Source organism: Dipodomys spectabilis, unplaced genomic scaffold (assembly GCF_019054845.1).
Source record: "Dipodomys spectabilis isolate Male_0828 unplaced genomic scaffold, ASM1905484v1 ptg000300l, whole genome shotgun sequence".
Taxonomy (NCBI): domain Eukaryota; kingdom Metazoa; phylum Chordata; class Mammalia; order Rodentia; family Heteromyidae; genus Dipodomys; species Dipodomys spectabilis.
The window spans coordinates 744,653-759,764 of NW_024870977.1; the positions used below are offsets into that span (position 1 = coordinate 744,653).

The 15,112-nt window shown below is 35.6% G+C and overlaps 1 non-coding gene across 1 annotated transcript; it reads left to right on the forward strand.

The window, feature by feature from the left end:
• The first annotated feature begins 9,895 nt into the window (after positions 1–9,895).
• Positions 9,896–9,998, forward strand: LOC122127408. The gene has a single exon (XR_006151144.1). It is a non-coding gene; the product is annotated as a U6 spliceosomal RNA (small nuclear RNA).
• The last annotated feature ends 5,114 nt before the right edge of the window (positions 9,999–15,112 follow it).

Below are 15,112 nucleotides of genomic sequence, written 5' to 3' on the forward strand. Positions count from 1 at the left end.
CCTATTTTCATTATTGCCTTTGTTCTGGTTTTCTTATCAGGAACACAGGGTTACACAAAAAGATCTTCCTAAGATATAGGATCTTAGGCAGAAAAAAATAAATGTATAATTAAAGATTTTCATCTCTTAAGAGAATAAAAAGGTCAGAAGACATTTTGTTATTACTTGCATGGTTCAGATGACTTGAATGTTTTGGTTGTTAAACTAAGTGGAATACATGTAAAATGTTACAGTTGTTCCAAACGATGATACTTTTCTGCTCCAATAAGATGAAACCTCTGACAAGGTTAGAGGGCATATCGATTTTGGGGGAGAAGTCTTAATTTTAGAATGCCAAGGTAGATACCTAAAACAGCACTGTCTATCACATATCTGCTAATTTTATACTATGGCCTATAAGTTTATAAAACTACACATATGAATTGAATGAGAAATGTTTGATTTACACAATTGACTCAAAAACAACTAAAACCAGAAAACACTTCTATATATTTATATAAACTAATATATCCAGTGAGGATTTAAAAATTTTTAGAATATATATTTAACATTTATGTCAAAATATTGTTTATTTGTAAATGTTTATTTTTAATTGTTGTCAGTCGTGGGACTTGAAATCTGGACCTGGACACTGCCCCTCAGCTCTTCAGCTCAAGATTAGTGCTCTACCACTTGAGCAACTAACAGTTTTCTTTTGTCTCATTTGAGGTAAGTCTCATGGACTTTCCTGCCTAGGCTAGCTTTGAACCATGATTCTCAGCTCTCAGCCACTTTAGTAGCTAGAGTTACAATCGTGAACCACTGGCGCCTAGCTACAATACAGTAGATGGAAAGAAATCATTAAAATTACACCAGAATTAAACGAATTAGAATCCAAAAATAAAAATTGTAAGAACCAAAAACCAAAGAGTTGATACTTTGAAAAATTAAAAAAATTGACAGATCCTTAGCAAATCTTATGAGAAAAAGAAGAGAACACACTCAAATAAATAAACTCAGGTATGAGAATGGAAACATCACCACAGTAACAACCAAGATTCAGAACATTATAAGAGAATACTTCTCAAAATATTATGCTAATAAGTTAAAGTGCCTGGCAGAAATAGACGTTTTCCAAGCCAATATCGAAATGCTGAAACAAACCAAGGTGAGTTAAACCATCTTAACTGGCTCATATCAATCACTGAAATAGAAACAGTAATAAGAGACCTCCCATCTCAGAAAAGCAGCTTTACAGCGGAATTCTATAAGGCCTTCATGGCAGAGCTCACACCAATACTTTTCCAACTCTTCAATGGAATTGAAATAGAAAGTTCACTACCGAACTCATTCTATGAAGCCATCATAACCCTCATCCCAATACCAGGCAGGGACTCATCAAAGAAAGAGAACTATAGACCCATTTCTTTGATGAACATTAATGCAAAACTTCACAACAAAATTCTGCCCAATCAATTTCAACAATTCATCCAAAAACTCATACACCACCATCAAACAAGATTCATTTCAGGGCTGCAAAGCTGGTTCAATATACACAAATCAATTAACATAATTCATCACATCAACAGGAGCAAGGATAAGAACCACATGATTATCTCAATAGATGCAGAAAAAAGCATTTGACAAGATCCAACAATCCTTTGTGATGAGGGTTCTGGAAAAATTAGGAATCCAGGGAACATTCCTCAATACAATAAAGGCTGTATATGACAAACAGCCAGAATTTTACTTAATGGTGAAAAACTAAAGCCATTTCATCTTAACTCAGGAATGAGACAAGGATGTCCACTCTCTCCACTTCAATTTAGTAATAGAATGACTAGCTACAGCAATAAGAAAAGAGGCAATAAAGGGATCCAAACAGGGAAAGATTAAATAAAACTCTCCCTCTTTTCAGATGACATTAGCTTGTGTTTAATGAATCCCACGGACTCCACACCCAAATGACTCAAGCTGATTCTAAATTTTGGCAAAGTAATGGGGTATAAAATTAACCCTCAAAAATCAATGGTTTTTCTGTATGACAGCAATGAGAAAAGTGTGTCTGAAATCAGGAAAGCAACTCCATTTGTAATAGTCCCACAATCAATAATACCTAGGAATTAACTTAACCAAAGAAGTGAAGGACCTCTATAATGAAAAATTTTAAAAACGTGGAAAAAAGAAAAATTTAAAAACGTGAAAAGGGAAATCAAACAGAAATTAGAAAGTGGAAAAACCTCTCATGTTCCTGGATTGGAAGGATTTACATCGTGATAATGGCAATAATCCCCAAGGCTATCTACTAATTCAATGTGATGCCTTTCAATGTTCCCACGGCATTCTTCAAGGAAAAAGAAGAGGCAATCCAAAAATTTACATGGAACTATTAAAGGCCCCAAATAGCAAAAACAATCCTTAACAGAAAGAACAGTGCTGGAGGAATATCAATACCAAATTTCAAACTCTACTATAAATCCATAGTAATCAAAACAGCTTGGTACGTGCACAAGAACAGACCTCAGCACCAATGGAATAGAGCTGAAAACCCAGAAAGGAACCTACAGACATATAAGCCATCTAATCTTTGATAAGGGAGTTAAAAAATTAGAATAGAGGAAAGACAGCCTCTTCAGTAAATGGTGCTGGCAAAACTGGTTAACTACTTGTAGAAAACTAAAGCTCGATCCTTATATAACACCCTGTACCAGAATCAACTCCAAATGGATCAAAGACCTCAGAGCCAAAGCAGACATTCTGAAAACATTACAGGATGGAATAGCAGAAATCACAGGTCTCCTTGGTACAGGCCTAAAATTTCTTAATAGAAACCTAGAAACACAACAAATCAAAGAGAGGTTGGAGAAATGGGATTGCATGAAATTGTTGAGCTTCTTCATGGCAAAGGGTATAGCTAACAAGATCAACAGAAAGACCACGCATTGGGAGATCTTCACTAGCCATACAATGGACAAGGGTCTCATATCTAAAATATACCTAGAATAGAATTGAAAACCCAGAAATGAACCCACAGACCTATAGCACTGTAATCTTCAATAAGGGAGCTAAAAACTAAAATGGAAGAAAGACACCCTCTTCAGTAAATAGTGCTGGAAAAATTGGTTAATCATTTGTAGAAAACTAAAGATGGATCCTTATATATCACCCTGCACCAGAATCATCTCCACATTGATCAGATACCTCGGAGTCAAAGCAGACACTCTGAAATCTTTAAAGGATGGAATTAGAGAAACCCTAGGTCTCCTTTTCACAGGTCAATATTTTCTTAATAGAGACCTGGAAACACAACAAATCAAAGAAAGGTTGGAAAAATGGGATTGCATGGAATTGCAGAACTTCTGCATGGCTAACACATAGCTAGCAAGATCAAGGGTCTCATATCTAAAATATACCTGGAACTCAAAAAATTAAATTCCCCAACAACAAATTTTCAATGAAACAACTGGGCAATAAATAAGTGGGCTAAAGGCCCACTGAAGAGGAAAGAAGGAAGGGTAATAGATACATGAGGAAATGCTCAACCTCCCTAGTCATAAGAGAAATACAAATCAAAACAACATTGTGATATCACCTCACCCCAGTTCCAATGGCTAAATCAAGAAATATAATTGCAAAAGATGCTGGAGGGGATGTGGACAGAAGGGAACCTTACTGCATTGTTGGTAGGAGTGTAAACTTGTTCAACCACTTTCGAAATTAGTATGGAGGTTCCTCAAAGACGCCACATAGAGCTGAGCAATCCCACTTTTGGGCTTTTACCCAAATGATCACAAATAAGACCTTACTAAAGCTACCAGTACAACCATGTTTATTGCAGCATTATTTACCATGGCTAAGATATGGAACCAACACAGATGCCCCTCAGTAGATGAATGGATCAAGAAAATGTGGTATATATACACAATGGAATTCTATGCCTCCATCAGAAAGAATGACATTGCTCCATTTGTTAGGAAATGGGAAGAATTGGAAAAAATATATTAAGTAAAGCAAGACAGCCCCAAAGAAACATAGTTCTCATGGTTTCCCTTACTTGCAATCCGTAGTATATGTCTGAGACAGCAGAAACGTTCAGATAAGTAGATGTTTGATGAAATGAACCCTAAGGTAAGGATTCAAATGTTTTTTTTTTTTTCTTATTATTTCTAACATATTTATAAGATGATTTGTTTCTTGCATTTTATGTCCCTTGCCCAAGGTATAACCCCTGCTTTCACTGTAGTTTATGTTAATATAATTTGTGGAGGCGAAAGGGAATAACAAATTGTTTATATATGGATACAGGTGGACGTGTTGCAACAATGAGATGTACAAGACTTTATATGGAAAAACGACCATTACAACTTTGGCTGGGGGGCGGGAATTAAAGAGGAGAGGGACCGGGGTGGTGAGAAGGGAAGGGATGGGAAGGGGAAACAAAGGAGGTGGCAAAAATGCTTGGTAAGAAATATACTCATTTCCTTGCCCATGTAATTGAATCCTCTGTTTACAGTATTTTCACACTAAAAAATTATCTGAAAAAATTTGCATCAGTTGATAGTGCATATGATTTTATTTTTATTACAAACATAGAATGTAGTAAAAATTTTCATTGCAATTACACTGCACTAGGATGTGGGCAGATTCTAATGTAAATAATAGACTGTGCTTATGTAGAGAATTTGAGCATCCAGAATTTTAATATGCCTGTGATCATAAAACTGATACCTTACTGATATTGAGTGACAAATACAACTTCCGATAAGTACAGAATCTTTCCTTGTATGTTTTTAATACATATTTTTATTGTAAATGTCCTGTGCAGAGTGTTTACAGTTACATATGTAAGGTAATGAGTACATTTCTTATTGAGCATTTTTACCCCCTCCTTGGTTTTTCCCCTACCATCCCTTCCCTTCACGCCTCCCAACTCTTCCCTCCAACCCCCTCCCCCGATAGAGTGTCTTGTACATCTCATTGTTGCAATGGGTCAACCTGTATCCTTTCCTTGTATCTTAAATGAAGAAATGCTGATTGATTTGTGCTGATTCTACTTGTGTAGACACACCTAAGATCACTCGCCAAGTCCAAGAGCACGTAATTCACATGCACATCATTTTTTGTCATTTTGGTATAATTGTGTTCTACACATTTATTGACAGGTTACAAATTATTCTCAAATTTTAATACATTAAAATACTTTCTTTTTGTCTTATTTTCTTGACCATGAAATCAGCAAGACCTCAGTCAGCATTTCTCACATAGGACTTTTCACATGAGTTTGTTAAATGTTGACCTGAGCTCCAATCTTCTGAGGACTCACTCATCTGCTTAAGAATTGATGCTGGCTGTTGGAAAAGAACTCAAGGAAGAATGCCATTTAAAGCCTTATAACTTTATTCTGTACCAGGGTATTTTCCTGCTACTTTGGTTTTTGAGAGTGTCTACAAGAACTAGCATTCCCTGGGGAACAAGGAGACGCCATATGACGTTTACTTACTGAGATTTCCGATTGACTTGCTATCACTTGTACTGCATTTTGAAAGTCGAATGTGTCAAAACCTACCCATTTGAAGAGATAAGAGGAGATGCTGGGAAGATGGCTCAGTGGTAGAGTTCTTGCTTTGCATGCATGAGGCCTGGGTTCAATTCTTCAGCACCACATAAACAGAAAAAGCTGGAAGTGGTGCTGTGGCTCCAGTGGTAGAGCACTAGCCTTGAGATGAAGAGCTGAGGGACAGCGCCTAAGCCCAGAGTTCAAGGTCTACACTGGGGTGGATCTTGTATTGAGTACATAACAAACTGCTTCATGTATTTGGCAAGTTACCTGTCTCCAGTGTGCCGTAAGAATAGGACTATCATATAAATTAATAAATTACTTTAAAAAAAGAGATAGGAGTGGTAAAAGAATTTTTAGAGGCAAATACATCTTCAACATATTTGATTCCAAACATTATGTCTAAGGCATATTCACAAGTAGTGAAACTTGTGTTGTCTGTAACTATGTGTCTTTCTCCATGTGTGCATGTGTACATGTGTGTATGTATGTATTTTTGTGTATAGTAACATGCATGTATACATATATAAGGGCATATACACACATATATGCATTTAAAAATAAATATACATATATAAATATATGTGTATATGTTTATATCAGTTGTTCAATGATTTAATCTATAGTTCCCAGCACATTGTCATTCTCACAAAGTGTACATGATAAACTGCTCTGAGGTTCCGTGCTCTATGAAGGGCATCCTTTGTAATCACTTCCCCCATTACCTAGTTTTTCATCCCTGAATATATTCGGTCTACTTTCCACAGGAAAGCATTGTTTTCATTACATGTATTTACTTATAATAAAAGAAAAAGATCGTTTGTAAAAGAAAAAAGAAAACGAACTTTTAGGTCAGAGGTTAAAAGTATCCTATCCGTTTTAATGATTCCTATGAGATAAAATTTATAACAGTAGTAAAAGTGAAAAGGAATTCCTAGATCTGTTGTTTTGCCATTTAGAATAGAAATGAATAACATCACGTCACTGTTATAACTCTTAAAGAATGCAAGGGTAACTGATGGTCGCTATCATGTTCCCACAAAACCAGTGGATTCTGATGGATAATAGTAGACCAGCAGAAATTCTTTTTTTTCTTATTGTGAAAATACTGTACAGAGGGTTTATAATTACATGGGCAAGACGGTGAGTACATATCTTATCAAGCATTGTAGCCTCCTCCTTTGTTTACCCTTCCTATCTCTTCCCATCTTTCCTCCCCCCCTTCCCCCCCCCCCCCAAGTTGTAAAGTTCGATTTTGACATGACAACTTGTACTTCTCATTGTGGCAACAGGTCCACCTGTATCCTTATTTAAACGACTTGTTTTTCCACTTCCCCTCCACAAATTATACCGACATGAAATATAGTGAAAGCAGGGGTTATACTGTAGGGGAGGGACATATTAGGGTGAGGTGGTATGACAATGTTGTTTTGATTTGCATTTTTTTATGGCTAGGGAGGTTGAGCATTTTTTCATGTTTCTATTGGCCATCCTTCTTTCTTCTTCAGAGAAGTTTCTCTTTAAGTCATTAGCCTACTTATTTATTGGGCAGTTGTTTCTTTGAGGATTTATTGTTGGGGGATTTAATTTTTTGAGTTCCAAGTATATTTTAGATATGAGACCCTTGTCCGTTTTATGGCTAGTGAAGATCTTCTCCCAATCTGTGGGCTTTCTATTGATCTTGCTAGCTATGTCCTTTGCCATGCAGAAGCTCTGCAACTTCATGCAATCCCATTTGTCCAACCTTTCATTGATTTTTTGTGTTTCCGGGTCTCTATTCAGAAAATTTCGGCCAGAGCCAAGGAGACCTAGGGTTTCTCCTATTCCATCCTGTAATGTTTTCAGAGTGTCTGCTTTGACTCCGAGGTCTTTGATCCATTTGGAGTTGATTCTGGTGCAGGGTGATATATAAGGATCTAGCTTTAGTTTTCTACAAGTAGTTAAGCAATTTTGACAGCACCATTTACTGAAGAGGCTGTCTTTCTTCCATTCTATTTTTTTAGCTCCCTTATCAAAGATTAGATGACTATAGGTCTTTAGGTTCATTTCTGGGTTTTCAATTCTATGCCATTGGTCCTGAAGTCTGTTCTTGTGCCAGTACCAAGCTATTTTGATTACTATGGCTTTATAGTAGAGTTTGAAATTTGGTATTGATATCCCTCCAGCAGTGTTCTTTCCATTGAGGAGCGTTTTTGTTATTCGGGGTCTTTTATTATTCCATATGAATTTTTGGATTGCCTCTTCTATTTCCTTGAAGAATGAGGTTGGAATTTTGATAGGTATCGCATTAAATTTGTAGATAGCCTTGGGAAGTATTGCCATTTTCACGATGTTAATCTTTCCAATCCAGGAGCATGGAAGTTTTTCCCATTTTCTAAGTTCTGTTTTGATTTCCTTTTTCAAGTTTTTAAAGTTTTCACCATAGAAGAGCAGCAGACATGGAGCATGAAAGAGAAAGAGAGGAAATGGGAGAGTGAAAGAGAAAGAGAAATATCACAATACTGAAAGTGTATAACAGATAAACAAGAGCAGTATGAGAATATTCATACTGCTGTCTTTCGACTCTACATATACATTTGAAGGTATTTGATGTATGATAACCCATCAAAATAAAATATAAAGTTATTTTGTTAAAAATAAAAATGTCTCAGGAGAAATTTTAAATGTAAAAACAATCTTCATGGAAGCAAACTCTGAGCTATTTCATGACTTTGAAAAGGATAAAGTGGTTGAAGTTAGTATAAATTCAGAAGTATGACAATTCACAATGATATAAAAAGGTATTCATATATTTAATAACATAACCCAAAGCAGAAAGCAAATGTTGGATAATTGATTTTTTAAAAAACATTCTGTCAGGTGCTTGGAAGGTGGCTCAGTGTTAGAGTGCTTGCCTTGCATGCATGAGGCCCTAGATTTGATTTCTCAGCACCACATAAGCAGAAAAAGATGGAAGTGGTGTTGTGGCTCAAGTGGTACCACTAGCCTTGAGCTGAGGGACAGCACGTAGGACCCAGAGTTCAAGCCCCATTACCAGCAAAATCAAAATATAAAACAAAACTAAACACAGTCTCTCACTTTTGTGGCTTCAACTCTTTAAAATCACTGCTTCAGCCTCTGGGTAAGATTTTAGGTGTGGACATTTATCAACATTCCTGATTCAGTCTCTACTTGATAACTTTTTAAATAAATATTTTGTTCTTAATTTTCCTCTTCGTAAATTCACATGCACCTATAAAAAATGGTTTGGCCATCCCAGTAACCTTCTCCAAGTACTTCATAATGATGACTTACAAAAAGTTGTATTATATTACAACAAGGAAAACAATGCTACAAATAAGAAAAACCAATAATTAAATATTAATGATTAATAAAACGAAAAACAAAACAATTACCAGTGTTTTCAGTATTTGAAGGGTACTACGTATTAGATTTTACTATTTTCTCATATTCCTGTACATTTAAAACTGCCTAAGATTATGATGTTCAACAAGAGTTTTATAGGCTATGAGCAGTCTTTAAAGTTACCCATTAAGATTACTATTTATGGCTCATCTCATCATTTGTATATGGCTTATATCATCATTTGTTCCTCACTAACATCTAAAATAAGGAAGCCCTATATTTTTAATAGAAACTATGTAGTTAAAAGTCTTAACTCTTTATTCTGCTCCTTTACACAAAGACTTTGCAACTTCTCATTAGTAAAATTTCTATAAACTCTGAAATGTACATACTTAGTAGCATATGTCTGCTACCATAAATCTTAAATACTTTATCAAAAAGTTTTATGACCTGGGGCTGGGTAGGTGGCTCAGTGGTAGAGTGCTTGCCTTGCATGCATGAAGCCCTGGGTTCGATTCCTCAGCACCACATAAGCAAAAAGAAAAAAGTTGGAACTGGCACGTTGGTTCAAGTGGTAGAGCAGTAGCTTTGAGCTGAAGAGCTGAGGGACAGCGCCCAGTCCCAGAGTTCAGGCCCCACTCGCAGACTCCCACCCCCCAAAAAATTTATGTCCTGCCAAACAGTCCTAGTTTTGGCATACATAAGCAAATTCCCAAAATTAAATATGTTTAAAACATTAAAACTTTAAAAAAAAAACCTTAACACTTGCTTCAGTGTTCATTATGACAGGTGCCTTGTATAAAATAATTGAATTCCTCCTCTTACACATCTCTTGAACAACAAATATCTGGAATTATTTTGTTTTTGACATGTCAGTCTTTATTCTTAAATGTGTGCTTATGTAAGAAGTACATGGTTCTAAGATTTCATGGCAATTATTTTGAGCTTACTTTTTGTTGAATTGTCTAGTTTAAGAAAATAAATTACACTTTATATATAAAAAATGTTCTATGCTCAATTCAGCATCAAGTACTCTAACATTGGAACAATACAGAGAAGATTAGAATGGCCCCTGAGAAAGGATGACAGGCAAATTCCTGAACCGTTCCATACTTTTACAACAACAGATGCTGGAGGGGATGTAGCCACAAGAGAACTGTACTGCATTCTTGGTGGGAGTGTAAACTTATTCAACCCTTTGGAAAGTACTATGGAGGTTCCTCAAAAGACTCCACATAGACCTCCCCTATGACCCAGGAATCCCACTTTTGTGCATTTACCCAGATGATCACAAACAAGACCACACTAAAGCTACCAGCACAACTATGTTTACTGCAGCATTATTTACCATCGCTAAGATCTGAAACCAACCCAGATGCCCCTCAGTAGATGAATGGATCAAGAAAATGTGGTATTTATACCAATGGAATTCTATGCCTCCCTCAGAAAGAATGGCATCGCCCAATTTGTTAGAAAATGGAAAGACTTGGAAAAAAATATTAAGTGATGTAAGCCAGATCCAAAGAAACATAGGCCCTATGTTCTCCTTAATTTTTAATAACTATTTTATGTCTGAGATAAGCAGAAAAGGTTAAAAGCTTTGCACATATGACCAGATTAGGCAAATCAAACCCAAGATAGGAACACACGTGTGTTTTTCTCTTGCTTGTTATTGATTCTTACGTACTTATAACAGGTGATGTGTTTTTTTTGTTTCTTTATATGTTCCTCCCCCATGCTATAACCCGTTTACACTGTATTTGAAGTTGGTGCGCCCACATCTTGTATATACGTTCCTCTAATTTGGGGAGGGAAAGGAAAAAAAACAAGATGCTTAAATAGGGATACAGGTTGACCCATTATAACAATGAGATGCGCAAGACACTATGATGAAAAATGAACTTTACAATTTAGGCAGGGGAAGTGTACTTAGGGAGGGGAGTGTGCTTGTAGAGGTGGGAGGGAAGGGATGGTAGGGGAACATAAAGGAGGAGGTAACAATGCATGTTAGGAAATGTACTCATTACCTTGCTCATGTAAATGTGACCCCTGTGTACAGAATTTTACAATAGAAAACATATAACATGTTCTGAGATGGAAGAGTTTATTTCCTTTATTTTACTCATATAATATTGTTAACAAAGAAATTAATGCAAAACACTAATATGAAGGTATTTTGAATGTGTGTGTGTGTGTGCAAGAGTGTGTGTTCTCATCCAATTGCATGTATGTTGGTGTGCTCAGAGTTTGAAATCAGTGCTTCAAAGTCTTGCTAGGCCTTTCCTCTCTAGATTGGTGATCTACTATATGAGCTACATCTCCATTCCTGGCCTGTTTCTAATTCATTGAAATTTTTGAAAAATAATCCTATGAATTTATTTTTCCCTCATTGGTTTCCAACTGTTATCCACAGATCTCTAGCTTCAGTGTTGATATGGCGAATAGTTAGGTTTACAGATGTGACCAACCAGCGCAAGTCTTTTAGAATAATTTTAAAAGTAGAAGAAAGTTTACTTCACGGGGTCCTGTTTTATCATTTATTTTTAAAGCATTTTGGAGTGATTATATGCAAATTTTTTTCGTTTTTTTGGATTCTTAACACAATAAGTGAAAATATTTAAAAGTTTTAGTACTTTTTAAAAAGGAAACAGGAACTATGGGACTGAAGAAATTTTTCTCTTATAAGCTCAGCTCTGTGCATGATAACCCAATGTCACCAACACAATCTGTGTTGCAGACCAAATGTAACAGAAAACTATCACCATGGGCAATAATTGCTATGCTATTATTTCTTGGAAATATGAATATTGAATTGAGAGTGTAAGAGAATGGAGAGATTTTACCTACCTTTTGTGTATTGCTGAAAGACTTTTGGAAACTTTGACTCATTTCTTTGCTCAAAGTGTGTGTTTGAGCCATGCACTTACTGCCTTTAATTACAATTTTTCCAAACACTAAAATGGTAATAACATTAGCTTTATAGAAAATGTTATCTTAAGAATTAAGGGAAATAAAACTTGTGAAATACTTAACACAAACGTCTATGAATGAGTTTGAGTTTAGCCAGAAGTTTTTAAAATATGAAAAAGAATGTGATAAGTATTACAGAAACCATTACATGTAATGAGCAATCAGAAGTAATGTTATCTATTGACCATGCTCTGCTTCCAAGGAAGCCAGGTGGATAACTTCTCATGCTGTAAATCAAACTGGTTATCTTATGTCTTGTGTGTGTAAAAATATCAGGGACAGAATGATGAAGGAATGTTGTAGACTGAGGTGAAGTCCATATGAAAATGTGCAAAACTGATAAAACATAAAAGTATCTTAGTAGTAAATTGTGTTTTACATTATTTAAATTACATCACAAAGATAAGAAAGACCTAGAAAAATGAATTCTCTTTTTGATGTCCTATCATAGGTCCTTGGATCAACTCTTTCCTCATTCTTGTAGAGGTATCATCAGATGAGATGAACTATATTATTTTTTTGTTTGCTTCCTTCCATTTATTCTTCATTTGACACCTCAACTAATTGAGACTGAAAGAAACCAAGGGAAATTAGACACACAGGCTTTGGAAAGAACAATCAATGTAAAATAAATAAAACACATACAGCCTTGTAAAAAGTCTGACTAAATTGAGTTATATAGTCTCAAGCGTCAACAGAAAATGATTAAGAAATATCATGCTATTGATAATTGAAAATGATAGGAGTTGCTTAATATTTTTCCTTTCTACTACTCTGAATTAATTATTGATTTTGTATAGAGAGATTAAAGATGAGATTAACAAGAAACTAGATTAAAAATGGACAAAAGTTCTGAATAGACATATTCTTCTTAAAGCCCTGAAAAATCGCCAGTAAGTTTACAAAGTTGTTTAATACAACTCCTATGCTGGCTTAATGTTTTGTGAGCAGAAGTCATTAGAGAAATGTAATTCAAAATTACTATGATACTACTTCATAACTACTATAACTTTTATCAAAAAGATCAAAGGAATCAGGTGTGGTGGCAAAAGATTTTAATTCCAAGCATTTAGGAGGTTGGATAAGTCTAAGGCCAGTCTGGGGTACTGCACATAGCAAAAACCGGCACTTTATTACCTTTAACAAAGGTAATAATGTTGGTGAGAGTGTGGAGAAAAGGAGATTTTCTACACTCTTCTTCAAAATACAGATTAGTGTTCTTCTTGCAGAAAGTAATATGCAGTTTTCTATAGAACTCCAAAGTTAAAATATCATCTGCCCCACCAATCATGTGATTATTTCTCTCTGGGTAACTCAAATATATCTGTAGTTCATTGTTATTCACATCATTCACAACAACAGCCAATATATAAATCGAAGTTCAGTGTTCAACTACAGACTAATAAAGCAACCGTGATACATGCACAAATATCTTTCTCTGTTTCATTCTTAAAATAGCAAGATACTTATGCCATTAGCCACAACTTACAATGACCTGAAAGATGTATTCTAAATGAAGAAAAATAATGTACTCTGATCTTTGTAAACACACACACACACACACACACACACACACACACACACACACACACACACACACCAACCTCAAACATTAAGAGAGAAATTTTTTAAAAAGTAAAATAAATTGGAATTACTGTGGCATTTAGGTCACAATGTAGAAGATAGTAGATATACTGGTTGAACCGGTATAGAGTCGTAATGTACAACATGAAGATACAGGGGACAACACTGGCCTTACATAGGAATGAAGCTAAATTAGTACGAGTTGTTTTTCCGAGTAGGGGTTGCTCTTTTATTTGTTCTTCCTTCAGTAATGGATAAGATGAACGTAATTCTTTAAATATTCCTGCCTATTTGTAGAAATAATAACAAACAATATAGCAATAATGTTGCATGCTCAACATAGAACAAAATGTCAAATTAAACTACATGAGATTATCCTTGATGTAAACTAATTATTACAAATAAAAGAAACCATGGGACCTATGTTTCTTTAAGTCTTGCTTACTTCACTTAATATGATTTATTTCCAAGATCTTCCATTTCCTCAAAAATGAGATGGTAGCTTTCTTTCTGATGGAAACATAGGATTTTGTGTGTGTATGTGTGTGTGTGTGTGTGTGTGTGTGTGTGTGTGTCCAGTCGTGGAGCCTGAACTCTGGGCCTGGGCGCTTTCCCTCAGCTCTTCAGCTCAAGGTTAGCACTCTACCACTTGAGCCACAGCGTCACTTCCGGCTTTTTTTCTTTTTGCTTATGTGGTGCAGAGGAATCGAATCCAGGGACACAGGAATGCAAGGCAAGTGCTCTACCACTGAGCCACTTCCCCAGCCCTGGAAGCATAGTAGTGCATGTATGTATATCTCTCTGTTGTGTGTGTGTGTGTGTGTGTGTGTGTGTGTCATTTCTTGATCCATTCCTCTACTGAGGGGCATCTGAGTTGATTCCATATCTTAGCTAGGGTAAATACTACTGTAATAAACATAATTGTGCTGGTAGCTTTAGTGTAGCCTTGTTTGTGGTCACGTTGTTAAATGCCCAGAAGTGAGATTACTGGGTAATAGGGGAGCATTATTGTGTACATCGAGGATAACCATAGTAGATGAGCAGATTAGCTCAAAGCTATGTACATATGACACTATAAGGTGATTCCAAGTGAAATAAACTCCAATACATGTTCTTTGTTGTTGTTCTTAATGTACTATGGGATTTGTTTTAATTTTTGTTTTATTTGTGTTTTCCCCATCTATGGTTTATCGCCTGAAGTCACTGTATTGGATTTTGATGCCCTGGGTATTGTAATTATGTTGATCTGAACTTGGGAAAGGAAATAGAAAAAACAAAATGGTGAGACAAAGGACAAATGGGTAACCTAAACAACTGTGATACTCACAAAACAAAATGTTGGAAATAATCTTGGGGGGGGGGCATTGGGATGGAGGGAGAAAAATTGGAGAAGGGGTAACAAGTTATAAAAGAAATGAATTCATTTCCTTACTTATGTAACTAACCCCCCCTGTACTTTATCTTGACAATACAATTTAAATAAAAAATAAAATAAAATATATGTGAGCAGCAATACAGGAGATATGAGTGGGGGCAACAGCTGTGGAGATCAGTAATTTTACTTTTACATAAGAAGTAATAACCTAGCATACAGATTTTCAGCCTCATGTCAGCCATTAAAAAGGGAAAACAAAATGCACAATCAGCAAACCAATAGAGATGAAATAGAAAACTAAC